The sequence below is a fragment of the Hoplias malabaricus genome, chromosome 12 (genome assembly GCF_029633855.1).
Source record: "Hoplias malabaricus isolate fHopMal1 chromosome 12, fHopMal1.hap1, whole genome shotgun sequence".
Lineage (NCBI taxonomy): Eukaryota > Metazoa > Chordata > Actinopteri > Characiformes > Erythrinidae > Hoplias > Hoplias malabaricus.
Window position 1 is genome coordinate 19,204,444 of NC_089811.1, and position 22,809 is coordinate 19,227,252.

Here is a 22,809-nt window from a genome sequence, read left to right on the forward strand (position 1 = left end):
CTGAAGAATTTGGCAGTGACTACCTTAGCCATATGTTTGCTAGCAGAATATTAGTATATAGTATATCCCTTATAGGTTTTTTTAGATTTTCCCACATGGACCTACTGCCTATGCCACATATCAGTACATATACAAATAGAAAACACATACTAAACACTAACAGCACTAGGAAACTATGATCTATTGAAATTCATTTTGTGCCTTCCCACAAAAACTGTTTGTTTGAGTTTTGTTTTACCAGGAAGTCCTAAAATGATGATTTGGTCCATTGATTAAACGGGGGGGCATCATGATTTAATGTTTCTGCTTTTAGATTTAGTCTAAAGAATAAAATGTGTTTTTACTTTCTCAATCTGATTGTCTGAACAACTTAAACATGTTAAGATATAAAACAACTGTTATTTCTTTTTATCACCTTAGTGTGGTGGGCCATAAAATGTGCTAAAACTGTTACTGCATTAACTTAATAAAGCTAAATGTGGAAAATAATTAAACCAAACACTTGGGAACTCACTAGTCTTCAGCCTGAGACTTATGCTTTAGTACAAAGCTACAGTGATCCGAAAATGTATATGTGCACAGTATTTTTAATATAAGGTTAATAACTGGGATGTCGAATGTTGATGTTCTCATCTCAATCTCATCACTGACACTGCCCCATGCCCACACACTCTTGCACTCCACCCACTAATGTGCATTTTTCAAACACTCAGAAAGTACAAGCCTAGGTGGAATAGAACATAAAATTTAAATGTATAATCTTACATCACTTATCACTCATTATAAGTCAGTCAGTTTAAGAATACTAAACTTTTAAAGCATCTTATTTTACATTACATTGTTTTTTTTTACTCTGTATTAAAAATAAAAATATAATTAATTATTGGGGCGTCATGGTGGTGGAGCAGGTAGTGTAGCAGTCACACAGCTTTAGGGACCTGGAGGTTGGGAGTTTCATTCCCACCCTGGGTGACTGTCTGTGAGGAGTTGATGTGTTCTCCCCATGTCCATGTGGGTTTCTTCCGGTTGCTCCGGTTTCCTCCCACAGTCCAAAAACACACGGTAGGTGGATTGGCGTATGTAGGTGTGTGTGTGTGTGTTGTCCCGTGAAGGACTGGCGCCACCTCCAGGGTGTGTTTCTGCTTTGCGCCCAATAATTCCAAGTAGGCTCCAGACCCACCGTGACCCTGAACTGGATAAGCAGTTACAGATAATGAATGAACATAATTATGTCTTAGAATCAACTGGCTGGATGTCAGACATGGAGCACACACGCAAAAGAGAAACATAATAACTTTTCCATGGAAAATCACAGGTATATAGATCTTCACACCAAGACTTTGGACAAAATCACAAGTATAGAGCATACACAGAAAAATCACAATTCCTGGGAAAATTCACAGGAATATCAATATCATCCTAGACAAAAACAGTTACATCAATTACATTCCTTTGCGAATCCTCCCCCCTGGTGGCCAAAACGAGAAACTGCAATTAGAGAAAGCTAAAGGGACAGAGGGCGGCATTATGGCGCAGCAGGTAGTGTTGCAGTCACACAGCTCCAGGGGCCTGGAGGTTGTGGGTTCGATTCCCGCTCTGGGTGACTGTCTGTGAGGAGTTGGTGTGTTCTCCCCGTGCCCGCGTGGGTTTCCTCCAGGTGCTCCGGTTTCCTCCCACAGTCCAAAAACACACTTTGATAGGTGGATTGGTGGTGTGTTTGTGTGTCTGTTTTGCCTTGTGAAGGACTGGCGCCCCTCCAGGGTGTATTCCCGCATTGCGCCCAATGATTCCAGGTAGGCTCTGGACCCACCGTGACCCTGAATTGGATAAGCGGTTACAGATAATGAATGAATGAATGAATAAAGGGAGAGAAAGACAAAAACATAACTCCAAATGCTGTACAGAGACACTGCCTACCCTGCTTCCCTAAACTCCTAAAATAATCCCACAAAATATAAACCCTCTGCAGAAAACATCAATTGATCTCTTCTCTCTCACCTTGGGGAGTTTGAGGCATGACTTCAAGGCCCTTTGTCCTTGAGCGCTTGTCCTCATCCAAGTCCTCAGAATCTGAGGAATGTGTCTGCTGTCCCTGCTTCCTCCATGGGGTTAGCTGTACTCCTGATGTCTTTTATTTCTCCACTAAAGGAACATCCCTTAGGGTTCTGGGATGGACCCACCTTCACATTGTGTGTCTGCTTCTCCAAGTTCTGGAGCTAGTACTAAGGTAATGTTCACATCCTGGATTGGCTCTCTTCCCAAAGGGCGTCTTCGACACAAATGTCCTATCAGCCTACATGATTGTTGGTCTATACCATGTTGGGTATAGCATCGACATCCTCATCGGTGCAAGTGTAGTTAATCAGGGCCCTATGGCAATCCGGACAATCCTGCACTTCCTGGCAGATTAAATCAGGGCACTCCCTCATGATGTGCCCCCTGCTTTATGCACTGCCTGCACAGCTTCACCAGCTTGTCGTGGATCGCAGCAATTGTTCGTCCCCTCAAGAGTAGTGAAAGCCTCTCAGCTGTAGGGAAAGTCCTTACTAGAATCTGACTGTTAAAGTCCAGAACGGAAGGACCAGTCCTTCACTGTCTGTTTGCTGGAGCAACGAGCCCTAACCATAACGTGCATAAGGAACAGCAGCAAAAGCATGAGCACACATGGAAGGGTCAGCAGATAAAAATTATGCAGCAAAATCACGGGCAACTATGGATGGGATGGCTGAGGAAAGCAGAGCTGCCTGTAGATGCCTAGAATTTTATGGTCACAAATTCAAAATAAAATCTTGAAGGAACCTATGGCTGCTAGATAGTCTTGCTTGGCCTCAAAGCCCAGATCAGATCAGGCAATCTGAGAAAGACATGGCTCTACTAAATTTTAAAGTACTGAAAAAACATTGATTTCTTAGGCTTTCTTAAAACTTTTCTTCTTCATTTTTGCATAAATTTCTGTGCTTGTTCCCTTGAGCATATTAGCATACGGAAAAAGCCTTAGGACTTATGGAGCCTAAATCACTGTGTGCACGTCAGTGTTGACGCGACTGGTCGAGTGTCTCCTGTCTGCTTCTCGGGTTAGAGTACGCTGGCGTCGCTCTGTTGACTGCCGCTTCTCCCCGTATGTTTTGTTTTGTTTTGTTTTGTTTGATCCCCGTTCGTGCTGACTTTGTGGATTCCCAGTTGTAATCTTCGCGGTTATTCAACTGTCTTCCCCAACCCTGCGGATTCAGGCCGGCTTGCACCGAGGCTGTCCTGCCCTAGCTCTGTGGATTCCCGGCCGGTTAGCTTTGCTGCTGTCCTGCCCATATCTGCGGTTTTCGGCTGCTGTTCCAGTTAGCTTCGCCGCTGTCCTGCTCCAACTTTGCGGATCTCGACTGCTGTTCCAGCTGGCCTCGCCGCTGTCCTGCTCCAACCTCTCGGATCTCGGTTCCTGTTTCAGCTGGCCTCGCCGCTGTCCTGCTCCAACTTCGCAGATCCCGGCTGCTGTTCCGGCTGGGTTCGCTGTTGTCCTGCTCCCACTTTTCGGATCCCGGCTACTGTCCCGGTTAGCTTCGTTACTGCCCTGCCCCAAATCTGCGGTTCCCGCCTACAGTGTCTGCTAGCACTGCGGCTATGCAATTACTTTGCTCCAACCTACTGACAATGCACCTGCTATCTGCTATGACTCTATGAGACTTGCTGGCTATTCCACTTTTTCCCATCCTTGATTGCCCCCACATGAACCCAGACCCCCTGTTCAACTCACTGTTTGTTAGTTATACGGCTGATGAACTACGTAAATATAGGTATTCTCACTGTCTTTCCAAACATTCTGCTGTTGCTGCCTGCAGAGCTGGTATACTCAACCGGCGACGCTATCTTCACCGTGGCTCAAAGCTAAATCACAATAAATCTGTACACTATTCCAATGGTAGTAACATTTGCTCTTTCTGGACACTGTCTCGCTCACCTTCTCATTCTACAAAACGTTTTTCTAATCTGTGTAACTTACGCCCTCTTACTCCTGTTCCCCCTAGTTCCTCGTTTGCCCTCCTTAATGCCCGCTCACTCACTAACAAATCTTATCTGTTGCAAGAATTAATATTAGACAATTAACTTGATCTCCTTTTCCTAACAGAAACATGGCAACAACCAGGTGATTACTATTCTCTCAACCAAGCAACCCCACCCAACTTTAATTATGTGCAAAAACCACGTTCCTCAGGCCGTGGGGATGGTCTGGCAGTGATCTTTAAAAACAATCTCAGAATTACTGAACTTGTTTTCTCATCACCATCATCTTTTGAGTATCTTGTAGTCAAAACACCTGGCTCTATTACTGCACTCCTCATCTATCGCCCCCCCAAATCTAATTCATCCTTTTTCTCTGAACTATCTGAGCTACTCACTCTCGCTAACTCTTCTTCTTCTCGACTGTTGCTACTTGGTGACTTCAATATACATGTTAACACTCCTGACAACAAGTTTGTGACTGATTTTTTAGCGCTCCTTGACTGCTTTTCCTTCACTCAACATGTAGATTTTCCTAATCATGACAAAGGTCACACACTTGACCTAGTCTGTTCTTCTTCTGTCCTGGTTCACAACCTTCATCCTCTCCTGTTCCCACTCTGACCATAAGCTCCTTCTATTCTCTGTCCCTATGAATGTAGCTCACCAATCTGTTAAAAGACTTATCTCTTTCCGTAATATTAAATCTGTTAATCCCTGTTCCTTCACTCAGTCCATCAATATGAGCTTTCCTGTTCTCACTTCTCCATCCTCTCCTGAGTTACATGCCACAATGCTTAACTCTGTTCTTTCCGCGTCCCTCAATGCATCTGCTCCTGCGAAAACCAAATTGGTCTCTTTCACCACTTCTGCTCCCTGGTTCACCACTGAGCTGCGCACTATGAAGCAAGCCGGACGTCAGCTTGAAAGGCTGTACAAAAAAAAACAAATTAACGGTGCATGCTGATGCTTATCTGCAACACATGCGCAATTACAGAGATTCCTTACACACCACCAAGTCTAGGTATCTCTCAGGTCTTATTAATAGGCCTAATGCTAACCCCCGTAATCTCTTTACAACAATCTCTAAACTTTTCAAAGCCCCTGGCAGCAACATGACACCCTCCTCTGAACTCTGTAACTCCTTCTTACACTTCTTTGAAGATAAAATTTCCAATATTAATAACTCTCTTACGATTATCTCATCTAAATCCACCTTTCCTTCCTCACTGTCTCCACAGCCCTCAGTCTGTTCTATATCCATGCCCTGTTTTTCTGATTTCAGCCCAGTTACTCCTTCTCTTATCAGTGATATCATTACCCATTCTAAAAGTACCACCTGCTCTCTTGATCCCCTCCCTACCTCACTAACAAAAGCCTGCTTTGGTCCCTCATCTAACCTCTATTATTAACCAGTCACTATTTTCTGGCTATGTCCCCTCAGTTTACAAATTAGCTGCAGTTACACCTATCCTTAAAAAAACCTGGTCTTGACCCAGCAAATCTAAATAATTTCCGTCCGATTTCAAATCTTCCATTTTTTTCTAAAATCCTTGAGCGTGTCGTAGCCACCCAGCTGACAACATATCTAGAATCCAATAACCTCCTCAACTCATTTCAGTCTGGTTTTCGCCCTCACCATAGTACTGAAACTGCCTTGGTCAAAGTTATCAATGATCTGCTGGTGGCTGCAGATACGGGAGCTCTAAGTATTCTGGTCCTTTGACACAGTAAATCATGCCATCCTCCTTTCAAGACTGCGTGAGCTGGGTGTCACTGGTTCTGCCCTTGACTGGTTTATATCTTACCTAACAGATCGAAAACAATTTGTCACACTTTCTGGACATAGTTCAACCATTTCATCCATCTCACAAGGGGTCCCACAAGGCTCTGTCCTTGGCCCATTACTGTTTATTGTCTATGTACTTACCCTCGGCCATATTATCCGTCATTTCAATCTTGATTTTCACTGTTACGCTGATGACACACAGATTTACCTCTGGACCAATTCTTTCAACAACCCACAACTCTCCAAATTTGAACTATGTCTCTCAAAAATCAGGCACTGGATGACACAAAATTCACTGATGCTTAATAGTAATAAAACTGACCTAATCCTCATTGGCTCCAAATCTACCCTCAATAAAACTGGCTCCCTCACACTCTCAATTGATGGTGTCACCCTGTCCCCCTCCACTGTGGTCCGAAATCTTAGTGTCACCCTTGACTCTTCACTCACGTTTCATTCCCATGTTAGTTCCATCATAAAAACCTCATTCTTCCACCTTCGCAACATTGCTAAAATCCGTCCTTCTCTTTCCCAGTCTGCCTCTGAACGCCTCATCCATGCATTCATCTCCAGCCGTCTTGACTATTGTAACTCTCTTCTTTCTGGCATTAGCTCCTCACTATACATAAACTCCAAATGGTCCAGAACTCTGCTGCCCGTCTCCTCACCCACACCTGGTCACACCACCACATCACCCCAGTTCTCCACAACCTCCACTGGCTTCCTGTTAAATATCGTATTCAGTTCAAAATCCACCTTCTCACCTACAAAGCTCTCAATAACCTTCCTCAGCTGGTTTACTCACCATCGAGCCTTCTCCAGACATGCCCCCCACCTCTGGAACTCCCTTCCTCCAGAAATTCAACAGTCAACATCTCTATCGCTATTTAAATCCAAACTTAAAACACACCTGTTTGCGGCTGCATTTAATCCCTCTGTTTCTTGATTAGCCCTTGTTCCTGTTTTGTATCATTGTATGATATGTAGTGTTATGGATGTGATTGTCTTTATGTTCATCTGATTGTAACAGCGTCTTTGGGTTACTGAAAAGCGCTTTAAAAATTCCATTTATTATTATTATTATTATTAAATCAGGCATTCTGAGACAGGATTGGCTTACTGTGTCTCTGGCTGGTTTTGGAAGTCTCTTACTCCCTTTCAGAGGCTCCACAAAATGTTAAAGTACTGAAAAGACCTATACTCCATTAAACTGCTCGGTGGTTTCAGAATTCATTTTCATATTCTCCACTTAAAGCTTTATTCAGTGGATATTATCTCTTTATTTTCAAAGAGTCTCAAAAATCTGAAAGGCCCACTGAAGACACAATATAACAGACTATTAATATCCTGAAGATGAAGAAATTTTACTGTGGAAGTTTTATATAATTGCCCAATAAGCATAGCACTGGACACAATAAAATGTGTGGAAATTGTGCATATGGCTTAATTCATTTGACATTATCTCTTTATTTTCTAAGAGTCTCAAAAATCTGAAAGGCCCACTGAAGACACAATACAACAGACTATTAATACCCTGAAGATGAAGAAATATTACTGTGGAATTTATTTGTAATTGCCCTGTTAACATAGCATTAGACATGACAGAATGTGTGGGGAAATTGTGCATATGGCCTAATTCATTTGACATTATCTCTTTATTTTCAAAGAGTCTCAAATATCTGAAAGGCTCACTTACTTTTGCTCTGGGGTGGCCAGCCCGACTTATGCAGATAACCCTCACTGCATAGCTTGGATCCATCACTAATCTGACACAGCTGGCTCCAATATTTAGATGCTGCCTTGAGCCCTTGGTTTTCTAGGTCAGGTGTGTTAGATTAAAACTGGAACTAAATTCTGCTTGGTGGTAAAGCTCCAAGAGCAGGGTTAGACCCCTCTGCCTAAACTACTGTTGGAAAAAGCCTTTTGAGGGTTATGGACTAATATAAAGAGCAGAAATTTTATGACATGCAATCTACAATATTATGCAAAGGTCGGACACCAACTTTTACTTATTTACTTAGTACAGGTTATTGTTCATTTTGTGAAAACATGTTCCATGCTCCAACAGTTACAGGGAGGGGCCTGGAAACCACACAGTGATGAAAATCCAACATATTCTTGAAGAAGGATTAAAGTTCAGGTTCTTCTGAATCTACTAATACCACACATGTCCATGTTACGTAAAAATACAGAGCAGTTTGCATTCAAATATATGCATATTTGCATTTCAAAGCTGAATGCCTATAATTAATGATGTAACGTGATCATAATTATTGACCACCAGAACAATACTTATACAGCACACCAAGCCGGACACGTTTGCAAATACATGTCAATTATAATAATAGTGTATAGTTTTTGTGTAGTTTATGAAAGTTTGAAAATTCCCCAAAACTAAACTAATATAAGAGATTTAACCCGTTTTTTTTTTTCAAAACTGTTACTGAATAATGTGTGGAGTCTCAAAGTACAATAATTGCATCTTTTTTTTTTTTAAATAATTGGTTCTATAACTTTATTATGGATTTTCCAATTGTGATCAAATTTAAAACACTTTTCCCCAATGTCAAACTTGAACTGAATGTATGTTCATGTTGAATTTCATGAAATGTCCTCAGTTAAATTCTTTATTATAGCATAGAAGAATGAAGTACATTTTGACTGGATTATATTCTCTTTTTCCTGATCATTTTGCTTATGGAGGCGTTTAAGGCCTAAATGGCCCAAACTGCTAAAGGTGTGATTGTGCTGACATGTGCTTGAACTCTTGGATCGCTGCGGCTATATTACCCATTTTTTTCAGTTTGAACATATATCTCAAGTAAGCAGTTAATGATTATAATTTCACTAGGGAATGTGGTGATCTGGTGCCTTCTATTGGCCAGCCTCCTAACCCAAAACAAATTCATTGATGTTCAGGGGTGAGATGGGCTGTTCAGTTATTTGTCCTGAGAACATAACTAGTTCTGTGGATTAGAAATGAGAATTATTCTTCTTTTTTGTCTATTTCTTTTTATTTCAAAAGCAACTTCTCAACAGCCAAACGTCTTTTCAGAACCATAGCAAAGATATGTATTTGCACAGTGGACCAACAATAAAAAGATATATATAAGCTTGACAGTTATTCTTGTCTACTAGCTCCTGCATGGGTATTAGTATTCACATTTTTTAAAAACATTTTTGTTAACTTCAAATCTTCATTCAATACTATACAATATTCATTCATTCAATTATAACTGGATTTTTTTAAATGTCTAATCATCACTGGAAAATCTAAAACTGAAACTTTTTTCGTTTTTAATATAAAGCAGCTGAAACACTTGCCTTTGACTTTTGTTATAAGTTTGTTTTCTGTTCTGTTTTAGAAGTATATCAATGTAATTGTAAATAATATTTGACCATACAAAGTAAAGGCAGCAATAAAGTTTTCTTTCAATATATTATTCATTCATTATCTGTAACTACTTATCCAATTCAGGGTAGCGGTGGGTCCAGAGCCTACCTGGAATCATTGGGTGCAAGGCGGGAATACACCTTAGAGGGGGCGCCAGTCCTTCACAAGGCAACAAAGACACACACACATTCACTCACACCTACGGACACTTTTGAGTCGCCAATCCACCTACCAACGTGTGTTTTTGGACTGTGGGTGGAAACCGGAGCACCCAGTGGAAACCCACACAGACACGGGGAGAACACACCAACTCCTCACAGACAGTCACCTGGAGTGGGAATCGAACCCACACCCTCCAGCCCTGGAGCTGTGTGACACTACCTGCTGTGCCACCGTGCCGCCCTCAATATATCACGTTACCAAATTATTCTCTGTGCACCAAAAATTCTATCCACAATGTTCCACTGTCTCAACAAATCTCAGCAGTTATTTTTTCTTCTACCGGCTTGTAACCCATTTTCATGTGGTTACTCTGACCCAGAGATCTTCACACCTGCCTTTTAAATCTCAGCACGTGGCTGAGGGTTTAGTGTGTCACTCTGCTTATTCACAAAAGAGCACTCACTGAGGAATACTGTGTCCTTTGTGTACTGAACATTGCACTGGGAAGCATTTTTATTGAAGACACTCCAGAGGAGTTAATGCTGTTGTACAGAACATTCCCTGTTTAGTTTACAGTGTGCAATGTTGGTGCTGTATGATATGATTAAGGCTGACTTTTGATGAGAACACAGTAAGGTTAAAATTTTCATATTTCCAAATATAAGCCCTATTGAGGACATCATAACCTAAAGTAATTTAGTTACAACAAACCTGTACGGCCTTTGGGTATAATCTACACCCTGAGTTTCTGATATGTGAGTAGTGTGTCATAGACAAAAATAAGACCGTATGGAAAAACAAAGGAGAATTTATCTGAAGTATCCTGCTGCTCATATATTTTTCTTGAGGAAAATAATCCAGGAATCTCACCTGTATCCTGTCTTGTTTTTTTCTCATTTGGGAATAAGAGCCTTCTCAATTTAGAGAAGTTTAAGATAAATACTGTTAGACTTTTGATATTGTCTAAAAGCATTTCCTATTCCTTTATGTCTAATGTTAGGGCCATCAAGTAACAAATTTTGGGGGAAATATTTGAGATACGAACCATTCTTAAATAAATCCGCTACTCTAGCCCTTTGCTTTTCATGCAGTACTAGTTAGCCAATTTAGTCAATAAATAAGCTGTTTTCATTTTAAAACAAGACAACCACAAATAAGTTTTACAGTTTTCCTCTTACCTAAAACATAGTTAAAATGCTGAAACATGTTTGCTATCTTATATTTTGCTCTGGAGGCACAAGGCTAGGTTAGCTAAAAATATTGGAAGCTAGTTCCAACAGTATACTATCACTGTACAAACATGTATTCATTCATTGTCTGTCCTTCGCAGGGCGACACACACTGACCCTCACACCTATGAGTAGCCAATACCCTTACCAGTGTGTGTTTTTGGATTGTGGGAGGAAACCCATGCAGACATGGAGAGAACACACCAAACTCCTCAAAGACAGTGACCCGGAACAGGAATTTGACAGGGACAGGAATAGGATTTGATCCCACAAACAAATAGTGTGCATTCGCAGGGGGTAGGGGGTGGGGGGTTGATTTTACTATTTTCAAAAGATAAATGGCAAATAAATATGCTTTTGGTTGTTAGAGATATACCATATGTCCAAACATTTATATAAACTTTTTATTATTGAATTCTGTGAACACAGACATTCCATTGTGTATTTGCAGTTTGTATAATCTCCATAGAAAAGCATGCAATGAACAGTATGCCATAGATAATCTACAAATGAGTTTAAGGTCACCATGCTCAATGATAGCATCGACTGGAAGGGTGAAACTATAATCTCTGGAATGATGGGAATCTGTCCAACGCATGTGGGATGAGTTGGAATGCCTTTTCTGATCCAGTACTTATCAGCTAGCACGAGTACCTGACATCACTGATGTTCTTCCAGCTGGATATGTCATCAAATAATCACAGAAATATTCCAGTATCTTGTGCAAAACTCTCCTTCCTGTTTGTGTTCTTTCAGGCCCCATTCACCCGGATCTGGATATTTAAAAAGTAAAAATGAAAAAAAAGGAGATTCCCTCCGTTTTTGAAAATAAGCCCGTCCAGTTGCATTATTTTGCTAATGTGAGACATCAAAACAACAAAATGCCTGAGAGAATCAGGCATGTTTAATCATTAATCATGTTTAATACAAAATCACTCCACACTCCCTATATAGTGCACTACGGAAGTCATGAAATTTCGGAATTTATATCTTAATATTGACTTATATATTTCTAAAACAACATCATTTGTTTTTATTCATACGTAAATACATAAATCAAATCAAATCAAATTTATTTATATAGCGCTTTTCACAACTGATGTTGTCACAAAGCGGCTTCACAGAATTCCAGTAAGACAAAGATTTGACATGAAATGTAAAAAACAAAATGTAAAACCCTCAAGTGAGCAAGCCAGGGGCGACAGTGGCAAGGAAAAACTCCCCCAGCTGAGGAAGAAACCTTGGGAGGAACCAAGGCTCACAAGGGGTGACCCATCCTCCTCTGGTCAATCTACTGGTGATAATAGTTAATAGTCCGTGAGAACTTCAGTGTAGGGGCAGCTTCAAGGCACTTGGTGGTTGCAGGAGCGTGGGCAGCTGATCTGAAGCGTGGAGGAGGATCTCGACAGTCATCCATCAGTGTCCAGACAGACAGGTGGGCAGTCGCTTACTTTGAAAGATGTAAAGGGATGGAATTAGTTTTGAACTGTTTTGTGTTTGTAAAGTAGAAAATATGAAAATTTCCAGAGTGTGGCTGATGACTCCGGCAGATCTGACTATGACAGCTTTAACTAAAAAGAGAGAACCAGAAGGACACACAGACATGGGAGTATCCTGAAACACTGGCATCCCTCCGCTCCACCGTCAGTGATCGCGAAAAGCGGCGGGACGACATCACCAGCGTCTCGGTTTACTATAATTCCCTGTGTCCATGCACCCCCCGGATCTGCCACCTTTATCTATGGGGGAGCATTAGCTACCAAAAGATAAACTAAACAAATGAGTTTTTAGCCTACATTTGAAGATTGCGACTGTGTCTGAGTCCCGAACATTTTCTGGAAGATCATTCCAGAGTTTGGGGGCTCTTCCCCCAGCTGAGGCCTTCTGAATTCTGGGAACAATTAAAAATCCAGTATTCTGTGATCTGAGTAAACGTTGTTGTGGGAAACAATTTTATTACTTTATGTTTGTGGACAAATGTCCTTAAATGATGATTAGTTAAAATTTGCATTTATAACTACATACTCATTGTGTGAAATCTTGTACCTTATATGCATTTATATAAATGACTAACCAGTATTAACATTATGTATTATTTACACATGTAGTTAAACATTTTTTGATCCTGCACGACTAACTATATGGCATGATAACTCACGTGATATTTACACATTCTTAATTCTTAAACATCTAACCTTGAACACTCCAGGCTTTTAGCACACTGACATTAATCATAGTGTTGGCTCAGGAGGGCTGAAGTGTAGGGGCATGCTGTTGACCTTGAAGTGCATTTATGACTCCCTAAATTGTGGTCTCTGGGGAGAGGAGTCTTGGGAATAGAGGCCCATTGTCAGCCTGGTCGATAACGAATATTTTTGGGGTCACGGCATGCACTTGAAACTTGCACGTGAAGAGCTGAGTACTAACACGTGAAATTATGCATATTAATATACGCTAATCAGCCAGAAAACGCCTCATCGGCAGGGTATACGTCATATGGGGTATAACTGTCGGAGTCAGAACTAGGGAGGCCAGAGCTTTACTTGGGAGGGGTGTTCTCGATGTATTGTTCTCCTGGATCCAGTATTGTTAAATAAATACTTTGATTTGCTTTGAACTTCACTTGACTGGTGTCTGCGACTCTTCCGGAACGAACACGCCTCCCTGAAGAGGGAGGGTGTATTTTGGACCTTTTTGATATTTTCTAAATTTTAATTACTCTGAGAACAGTCCAAAAGAACATTTTTATCTTCAATGTGGAGGCTCATAATAGGAAATTGTATCTTGAAGGTATTCAGGAGCAAGCCCATGTAGAGCTTTATATGTTAATAACAAAATTTTGTAGTCAATGCGGAATTTAGCAGGCAGCCAATGAAGTGATGATAGAACTGGGCTAATATGTTCAAATTTTCTAGTTTTAGTGAGGACCCAAGCTGAACTAGTTGAAGTTTTCTTAAATTGCTGCTGGTGCATCCTGACAGTAGTGCGTTACAGTAGTCAAGCCTTGAAGTAATAACGGCATGTACTAATGTTTCTGCATCCTGAAGGGATAAGGCATTTCTAATCTTAGCAATATTGCGAAGATGCAAAAAAGCTGTCCTAGTGATACTGCCTATGTGTTGATCAAATGATAAATCCGGGTCAATTATGACTCCAAGATTTTTTGCTGTTGAACCAGGTTTAACTGGAAAGTCAGCGAGATTTAAAATTAAATCTGATAATTTATTTCTTGCCACTTTTGGACCCAAAAGCAGGACCTCTGTTTTATTGCCGTTTAGAAGGAGGAAGTTATGCAACATCCAACCTTTCACTTCTTTTACACAGTCCTCTATTTTCTTTAATCTGTGTTTGTCATCGGGCTTGGCTGAAATATACAATTGCGTGTCGTCTGCGTAACAGTGAAAGTTAATGTCATGGTTTCTTATAACTGTGCCTAGCGATAACATATATAATGTAAATAATAATGGTCCTAAAATAGAGCCTTGTGGAATTCCAAATCTTACTTTAGAATAATTTGAATTTAGATTGTTTACTTTTACGAATTGATAACATTCCGTTAAGTAAGATTTGAACCATAATAGGGCTGTCCCTGTGATTCCAACCATGTTTTCTAACCCTTCTAGGAGAATATTGTGGTCTATTGTATCGAAGGCTGCGCTGAATTCAAGAAGCACCAACAGGGATACGTGGCCTTGATCAGAGGCAAGAAGAAGATCATTTGTTATCTTGACTAGAGCTGTCTCTGTACTATAAGGTTGCCTGAATCCAGATTGGAATTTTTCATATATATGATTCTTATGTAGATATAAACTAAGTTGTTGGGCCACGGCTTTTTCTAAGATCTTGGACAGAAATGGCAAATTTGAAATAGGCCTGTAATTAGACAGTGTACTAGCATCAAGATTTGGTTTCTTGATCATAGGTTTAATAACTGCTAGTTTAAAAGCTTTGGGTACATGGCCCAGGCTAAGGGATGAGTTTACTATAGTTAAAAAAGGATCGATAATAGCTGGTAGTACTTCTTTGAGCAATTTAGTGGGAATTGCATCAAGTGTGCAAGTTGTACAGTTTGTGGAGGTGATAATCTTCTCTAGTTCTAATTGTGGGAGTGGGTAAAAGGTTTCAAGTCTTTCTTTTACAGTTACATTATATTTTATATCATTCACATCAGGTGGCAGCCAGGACAGATTTAATCCTGTGGCTTGAGTTTGTTGTCTAATATTCTCAATTTTATTATTAAAAAAGTCCATAAAATCTTTACTGGTGAGAGTTGCTGGAATTAGTTGTTCAGAACCTGCTTGATTTTTTGTAATTCTAGAAAACACACTAAACAGTGCTCTCGGATTATTTTTATTATTGGAGATCAGCGAGGCCAGATATGCTGAGCGAGCTTTAGTGAGGGCATTTCTATACTCTATAAGGCTGTCCTTCCAGGCATAATGGAACACTTCAAGCTTGGTTGATCGCCATTTCCGCTCTAGTTTTCGTAATGTTTGTTTTAAAGTACGGGTCTTATCATTATACCATGGTGCGAGCTTTTTCTGTCTTATACTTTTATGTTTAAGTGGTGTTATGTTTAAGTAGATCAACAGGTATTTTCTAGGTAATCAGTTAGTACATCTAGGTCCATTGGGTCTGATGGAGTTGGAACTGGGGTTGATAGTTCTGGGAGGTTTTCTATAAATTGTAGGGCAGTAGATGGTTTTATTATATGCCTTGTAGAATAGCGAGGGTTCTTACATATATTATGGCTAAGACGTAGCTCATATGAAATTAAGTAATGGTCGGAGATTGCTGAGGATTGTGATAAGATATTAATTTTGTCAATGTTAAGACCTAGTGTCAGAACTAAGTCTAAAGTGTGACTGCAGTAGTGTGTAGGCCCTGTTACATTTTAAGTAATACCAACAGAGTCTAAGATTGAGGTAAATGCCTTTTTTAGTGGGTCACTTTCCTTCTCAAAATGAATATTGAAATCTCCTACAATTATAACTTTATGATTGCACACCGTTAGGTTTGTAGCAAAATCGCTGAATTCTTTCAGAAATTCTAAGTAAGGCCCTGGTGGTCTGTAAAAGTTGCATAATAAAAATGCGTCCTTTATTGTAACCGGATTTGTAATAATAGTGGAGAGAACCTCGAAAGAAGTGAAGGTGTCACATTGTTTAAGACTAATTTCTAGGGTATTTTGGTAAATTACACATACTCCACCTCCTTTGCCTGATATTCTTGGGCTATGTGCATAATTATAGCCTAGGGGGGTGGCTTCATTTAGTGCTAAATATTTATTTGGTCTAACCCACGTTTCCGTGAGACAGAAAACATTGAATTTATGATCACTTATAATATCATTTACGATGAGTGCTTTTGAGTTTAGTGATCTTATGTTGAGTAACCCAAATTTTAGTTCTGAGGTGTTGCTGCTAGGTGTTGTGTATGACTTAATATTGATTAGACACAGTCTCAATACAGTTGAACCTGGGTGACGCCTCAAGACAGTTCGCAGACGGTCGGTTTAGCCTGTCTGTCTGTGGCCTGGTCCCGGGTCTGGATTGTCAGCAGCTGTCTACACTTCTCTGCTGACTAACTAAAAGACTATGTGCTATGCTGCAAGAAAGTAAGGCAGCAACCTCCCGCATGGGGTGGATACCATCCCTACCTATAAGACCAGGCTTGCCCTCGAAACGTAACCAATTGTCTATAAAGCCCACTTGATTTTTGGAACACCACTTGGACATCCAGCAGTTTAACGGCCAAAGTCTGCTGTAAGCTTCAGTGCCACGCCGCATTGGTATGGGACCAGAGCAGATTACGGCATCAGACATCGTCTGGGCCAGTTTAATCACCTCTGTAATATTAACCCTTAGTTACCTCAGACTGCCGCAGACGAATATCATTGGCCCCTACATGAATGACTACCCTTGAATATCTCCTATTAGCTAACAGTCTAAGGTTGCCACTAATATCCGGCTCTCTGGCTCCCGATAAACAGCTAACTGTTACTGCCGGCGCCCCTAAAGGAGTAGCTAATTTCACGTGTCGAACAATAGAGTCTCCTATAACCAGAGCACTCTTAACAGGCTCCTCAGCGGGTGCTTCGCTGAGCGGGGCAAACCTGTTTGACACGCGAATCGGAGGAGTGTGGTGTCCCGGTGGGCTAGCTTTGGCCTCAGCGTTAACATCAGCCTTAGCTTTCCGGCTATGACGCCGAGACGTCACCCATTCACCCCGCTGTGAGGGCTCTAACGCCGGAGTCGTGGGGGTGCTAACTCTCCCTAAGGCACCCGGAGTTGCTAACACTGAATCTCGCTGTTTATCCCTTGACAATAATAAACTCCGGATGCGCACTTTTAGCTGGTCCACTTTATCCACCAGAGAGCTAACTAGCTGACACTTAGTACAAACACAACCACTATCTTTGTTGCTAGAGGTGGAAAAGGGCGTTAAACTAAACATGCCACACTCTGAGCAGACAAAACAGCCAGTAGTAGCCATGGAATTGCAGGTACTTACCGCTTTTAGTTGATTTTAGTAACTTACACCAAGAACGTTACTCCAGGGTCCGGTGGCAGTTTTAGTGCCTCTGTAATAAATATTCCTGCGGAGACAATCTAAAAGATAGATCTATGGATGGTTAGTAGGTTATAAAAACAGATATAAATACAGAAATAACAGTAGAAATGAGTAAACAGGAAAACCCGAGCGATCAAAACAGCTTCTTCTAAACGGGTGCAGGAACAGCCAAACGGCTGTATAACATTTTATAACAATGTATACAGAGAGGCAGTACAGTGGCGCAGCAGGTAGTCTTGCAGTCACACAGCTCCAGGGACCTGGAGGTTGTGGGTTCGTTTCCCGCTCTGGGTGACTGTCTGTGAGGAGTGTGGTGTGTTCTCCCCTTGTCCGTGTGGGTTTCCTCCCGGTGCTTTGGTTTCCTCCCACAGCCCAAAAACACATGTTGGTAGGTGGACTGGAGACTCAAAAGGTGTCCATAGGTGTGAGTGAATGTGTGACTGTGTGTGTTGCCCTGTGAAGGGTACTTAAGCACCCCTAATTTGAGTCCATTTTTGGATTCTTATCACTAAGTCAGTACCAATGCGTTATAATTAACAGCAGTCCAGTTCAAACCTCATGTTTACTGAACTGAGTTTACTTTACTGAATCACACTGCAGTCTTTATGTTATTAATGTTAAGTAGGAGTTAGCTAGATATCAGACTTTTTTTTTGACTGTTGCACTTTGCTGGTTTTCAATCAAGCTGTTGTACCACTGGTAGAGTACATGATGAGACAAATGATGCACCTAACTCCTAATGTGTCTTGTGTGTGTGTGTGGTCAGCAAGTCAGCCATGGATATTCGATTGTTTTCAAGATAAAACAGCCAGAATCACGTGAGAAAAGTGAAAATAAAGTGCCTTCAATGCCCACGGTAAGGTTATCAGATGCCCTTATAAAAGGTTTGACTAAATGCTGAATTAATCTTTCCTAAATAGTAACTGATTTAGCTGTAGAATATCTTATATGAACAGGCCAAAAGTAGAACTTCCTATATATTGTAGTGAAATTACATATGTAGGCATGGGGTGTTGTCTATGTGGAGTCTGCAGGAGACTGGGTGCCTAGCACCCCTAAAGCTATGTTCCTAGGGTCACCCGTTACCAACCTATAGAGCAGCTATAGAGTAACATCATCATCTTTTTTCATGCTTTTTAAAATTCTGAGGTCTCATCACCATCCAAATGCCTCCAGATGCTATTTCTTGGCCATGGCAAACACAGAAAGATTGTTTTTTTAAATATATATATATATATATATATATATATATATATATATATAAAGTCAGAGAATGTTTCCTCACCATTTGCTAGCTCTCCAGTCAGTTTGCATGCTGGAAAACGGTCCAGTGTTTGTACGTAGCCCTTGTACGTAGTTGGACATTATGTGTGACATACCAGAGTTCAAAAGAGGACAAATTGTTGGTGCACGTCTTGCTGGCGCATCTGTGACCAAGACAGCAAGTCTTTGTGATGTATCAAGAGCCACGGTATCCTTTGGTCACTCATGCCAATGCCAAATGTCGGTTTCAACGGTGCAAGGAGCGCAAATCTTGGGCTGTGGACAATGTGAAATATGTAATGTTCTCTGCTGAGTTCACCTTTACTGTTTTCCCCACATCCGGGAGAGTTACGGTGTGGAGAAGCCCCAAACAAGCGTACCACCCAGACTGTTGCATGCCCAAAGTGAAGCATGGGGGTGGATCAGTGATGGTTTGGGCTGCCATATCATGGCATTCCCTTGGCCCAATACTTGTGCTAGATGGGCACGTCACTGCCAAGGACTACCAAACCATTCTGGTTCAAACATTGTATCCTGAAGGCCTACACCATACTAATAAATGATTGTGGTCTAAAACTAGGTGTTTCAGTTTCATTGTCCAACCCCTGTATATATATACATGGAATCATCGGGCGCAAAGCAGGAATACACCCTGGAGGGGACGCCAGTCCTTCACAGGGCAACACAGACACACACACATTCACTCACACCTACGGACACTTTTGAGTTGCCAATCCACCTGCAACGTGTGTTTTTGGGCTGTGGGAGGAAACCGGAGCACCCGGAGGAAACCCACGCGGACACGGGGAGAACACACCAACTCCTCACAGAGAGTCACCCGGAGCAAATCATGAATATCAAATTTAAATTATTTGTGGTTTTCTTTTGTAATAAGAAAATCTTTACGTGTTTTTGAAATTTCAGCTCAAAACAAGTCAATATCAGGTGCTGTGGTCCTACTATGTGGTCAGCACTTCAGGAAATGCTTTTTAAGGAACTGTAGACCTAGCTTGTGCTCATCAGTATGTTAAGAGCCTTGCACCTGCACATGCCTTCGTCCTTTAGCCAAGCAACATGCAAGGGAGGAAGAGCAGAGGAGTGAATGATGGTAGGATTAAAAACAACACGACCCTGACACACATCTGACACTTCTCTCTCCCATCCACATGCATCTGTTGTTGTGGTTTAGGGAGCAGTTGCTTGTGGACATGACAAAACTTCACACAAAACATTCCAGCTCAGTTACCGCTCCCAAAACTACTCAAAAAAAAAGCCATGGGTATTTTGGAGTTGTATAGTGTTCAAATATTTACAGTTTTGAACAGCCCTGACAGGCCCGCACACTGAGTTCTTTCTATCCAGGGGCTTGTTAAGTGCCAACAATTCTCAGTTCTCAGAAGAGTGAAGGAGAACCAGCTTTTGCTTTCCATATCAAGGCAATGTGGGGTTGGAAGGGGGCCCAAGGTCAGTATTAAAAGCCTACAAAAATATGGACTACATATGAGTTTATGTAAGCTGGATCTGAGAATTACTGGTCATGTTTGCAGAATAATGCTGCTATAGTCCAAAATAATGCCCTTCTTTTTCCCCTGAAGTGATTTTATACAAAAGGCCAGATGTTTGATGGACAGGCATGACACACTTTTAAAGTATTAAAATATGAAAGCTTTTTATGGAAAAAAAGGAAAAGAAAGAATAAAAGTATTCCCATTATCTCAGTAATAACCTTCGTGGTTCACCTGAGGTCACTGTTCCACGTTTCTCAGAATAATGCATCTCTGTACAGTGGATCTGGATAATTATTGTCCATTTCTCTGACATATTTATGTATATAAACTTCATTCTAGGTAAGCTATAAAACATGATCTTTGTTTGATATATGATTAATCTCCTATCTGCTTACTTCTGACCTACACTGTAAAAGGCCACTGAATTAGTACTGTACTGATTAGAGTGCAGTTCTTTGAAAAGTTGACAATGGTGGGAACAAACAGAGAAGGCCATTCAAAACAGCTGATTACTGGCTTTTTCACTAAGGCCATAGTCTACTTCCAAATGACTGAGCCAAATCTGGTCCTGCGTAAACACACACACACACACACACACACACACACACACACACACACGCACACAGAGATAACAGAAAAATGTGACGGGCAAAATATTTTAATCAGCCCTAAAAACCAATCAGGAGAATGTATGCCTTCAAGTGGTCTAATGTAAAGTACTGTGTAAGATCAGAGGCTACCATTCTTTTATTTTAATTTTATATCTAATTCTAAGTTAAGAGCAAGGTGTGAAGGTTCAATTAGCAGAGGGTAAGAGCACAGTTTTGCTCAAAATTTTGCAATGCACACAACATTATGTGTGACATACCAGAGTTCAAAAGAGGACAAATGGTTGGTGCACGTCTTGCTGGCGCATCTGTGACCAAGTCAGCAAGTCTTTGTGATGTATCAAGAGCCACGGTATCCAGGGTAATGTCAGCATACCTCCAAGAAGGACAAAACACATCCAACAGGATTAACTGTGGATGCAAGAGGAAGCTGTTTGAAAGGGATGTTTGGGTGCTAACCCGGATTGTATCCAAAAAACATAAAACCATGGCTGCCCAAATCACGGCAGAATTAAATGTTGAAAATCAAGAAAAGCAGAAAACTTAAAACCAAACCAAAAATAATATATCATACTGAACTCAGGTAATATCTTATAATTTATATAAATACCTGTTGACTTTTTCTGTATTAAGGTTTTCTACATACCATGATTACAGCTTCTATTCTTTTGATTTCTGTTTTCAAAAAATATGTAGTATGTTCTACTTCTTGTCATCCAAGTAATCCCAAACATATTCAGTGATGCTGATGCTTTGGCTCTGCCATGGATAATCCATTCTTCTGATAAAAACAGCAGCTTCTTTGTTTGATTCATAAAGTTTCTTGTTTTTTGTCTTTTCTTTTGTCATGACAGCTTTTTAGGGCTATACATACTTCCAGATCCACATCACCCACAACTTTTTCTCTCACTAATAGGACACACAGAAACACATTGAATTGTTTCAGATTTGAAGCATGTACCTTCTTATTTTCTTCTAAGTCTGAGACATGAAAACTATTTCATTTATGTAATAAATAAATTAAGTATAAGCAAAAAAACTAAATTCAGTAAGTTATGCAATATTGGTGGGGATCCAAGACTTGGTTGTTAGGAGTTACATTTACTCAGTCGTATTCAGTCCTCAGAAATATTTCCTGAAAAATAAATATTTTCTGGTTGGCCTGGAAATTTTATGAACGTAAGGTGGTTATTAAAAAGTATTATATGTACAGGTTACTTGACAAACAACATTTATGTACATGGTGTGTGTGTGTGTGTGTGTGTGTAAGAGCAAACTAAAAAAAAAAGGAGAAAGTTCAGGCCTGTGCAAGTCTGTAGGAATATTTCAAACCTTGAGCAGTTAACACACCTTACACCAAGCCACTTTTTCTGGCAGGCCTAGGACCCAAAGCCAATTCTTCTTCTAACAAGCTCTTCTGCTGCTGTAGTCCTTACTAAAGATAATTTTGCATATTTCCAAGTCACACAAGCATGACCTTTGTGATCTGTTAGCTTGTTTTGGTTCCTGTAAAGATTGATGGAAATAGTGCTGCAAAACTAACCATATTGCATATATCCAAAGTATTAATACCCCACTTGGAAAATAACATTAACATGCAGATGCTAGTGACTAGCCACAGAAATGTGTGAGAGTTCAGGGAACCATGCTAATAACCGTCATGCTGAGCCTACATTCCACAGTCAGAGTTCACCTGCTCTCACCCCCTCTACTGGGCTTTTAATATGTTCTTTTTGGGAAAAAAATATGTAGACTTCTTAGTTTAATCATGTGAAAAAACCCAGCTGCACAGCATATTTTTGTGTGAGTGAGTGAGTGTGTGTGTGTGTGTGTGTTGGGAGAGATTAAACTATGAAGTATGGAGTACAACACTTGTAACAATGGCAACTTCATTTAGTTTCACAGACACATGGAGCTGAAAGGGCCCAAATCACAGCAAACTAAACGTCCCTCAGTCTTTGTGCAAGATTAAGAGACAACCCATAATTGATTTGATTTCCAGTCAGACATGATATTATAACTTATGTTTGATGTCTTCTCACAGTGGAAAGATGGATGGATAGAGACAGATTTAAAACAAAAACGGAATTACATTTCCTTCTGCCTTTAAAAGACAGTGTGGTATTTTGGTGATGGTACTGGTCTACTAGATCTTGCATGGTTGTTTTCAAAAATAGTAACTCCAGACAAGCAGAATTTTTTTTTTTTTTTTTTTGGAGTTCCTAGTTTTTGTGATGCCACAAATGCCACCAATTTCTTATTAAGTTAAAACCAGCCTGTTTAAAGGATAACA

At 40.6% G+C, this 22,809-nt stretch overlaps 1 long non-coding RNA gene across 1 annotated transcript; it reads right to left on the minus strand.

The window, feature by feature from the left end:
- Positions 1 to 20,036: 20,036 nt before the first annotated feature.
- LOC136664281 (uncharacterized) lies at positions 20,037 to 21,400 on the minus strand. Its single transcript, XR_010795107.1, has 3 exons — positions 21,163 to 21,400; positions 20,777 to 20,927; positions 20,037 to 20,476 (listed from the first exon to the last, which is right to left on the minus strand). It is a non-coding gene; the product is annotated as an uncharacterized lncRNA (long non-coding RNA).
- Between the last annotated feature and the right edge of the window lie 1,409 nt (positions 21,401 to 22,809).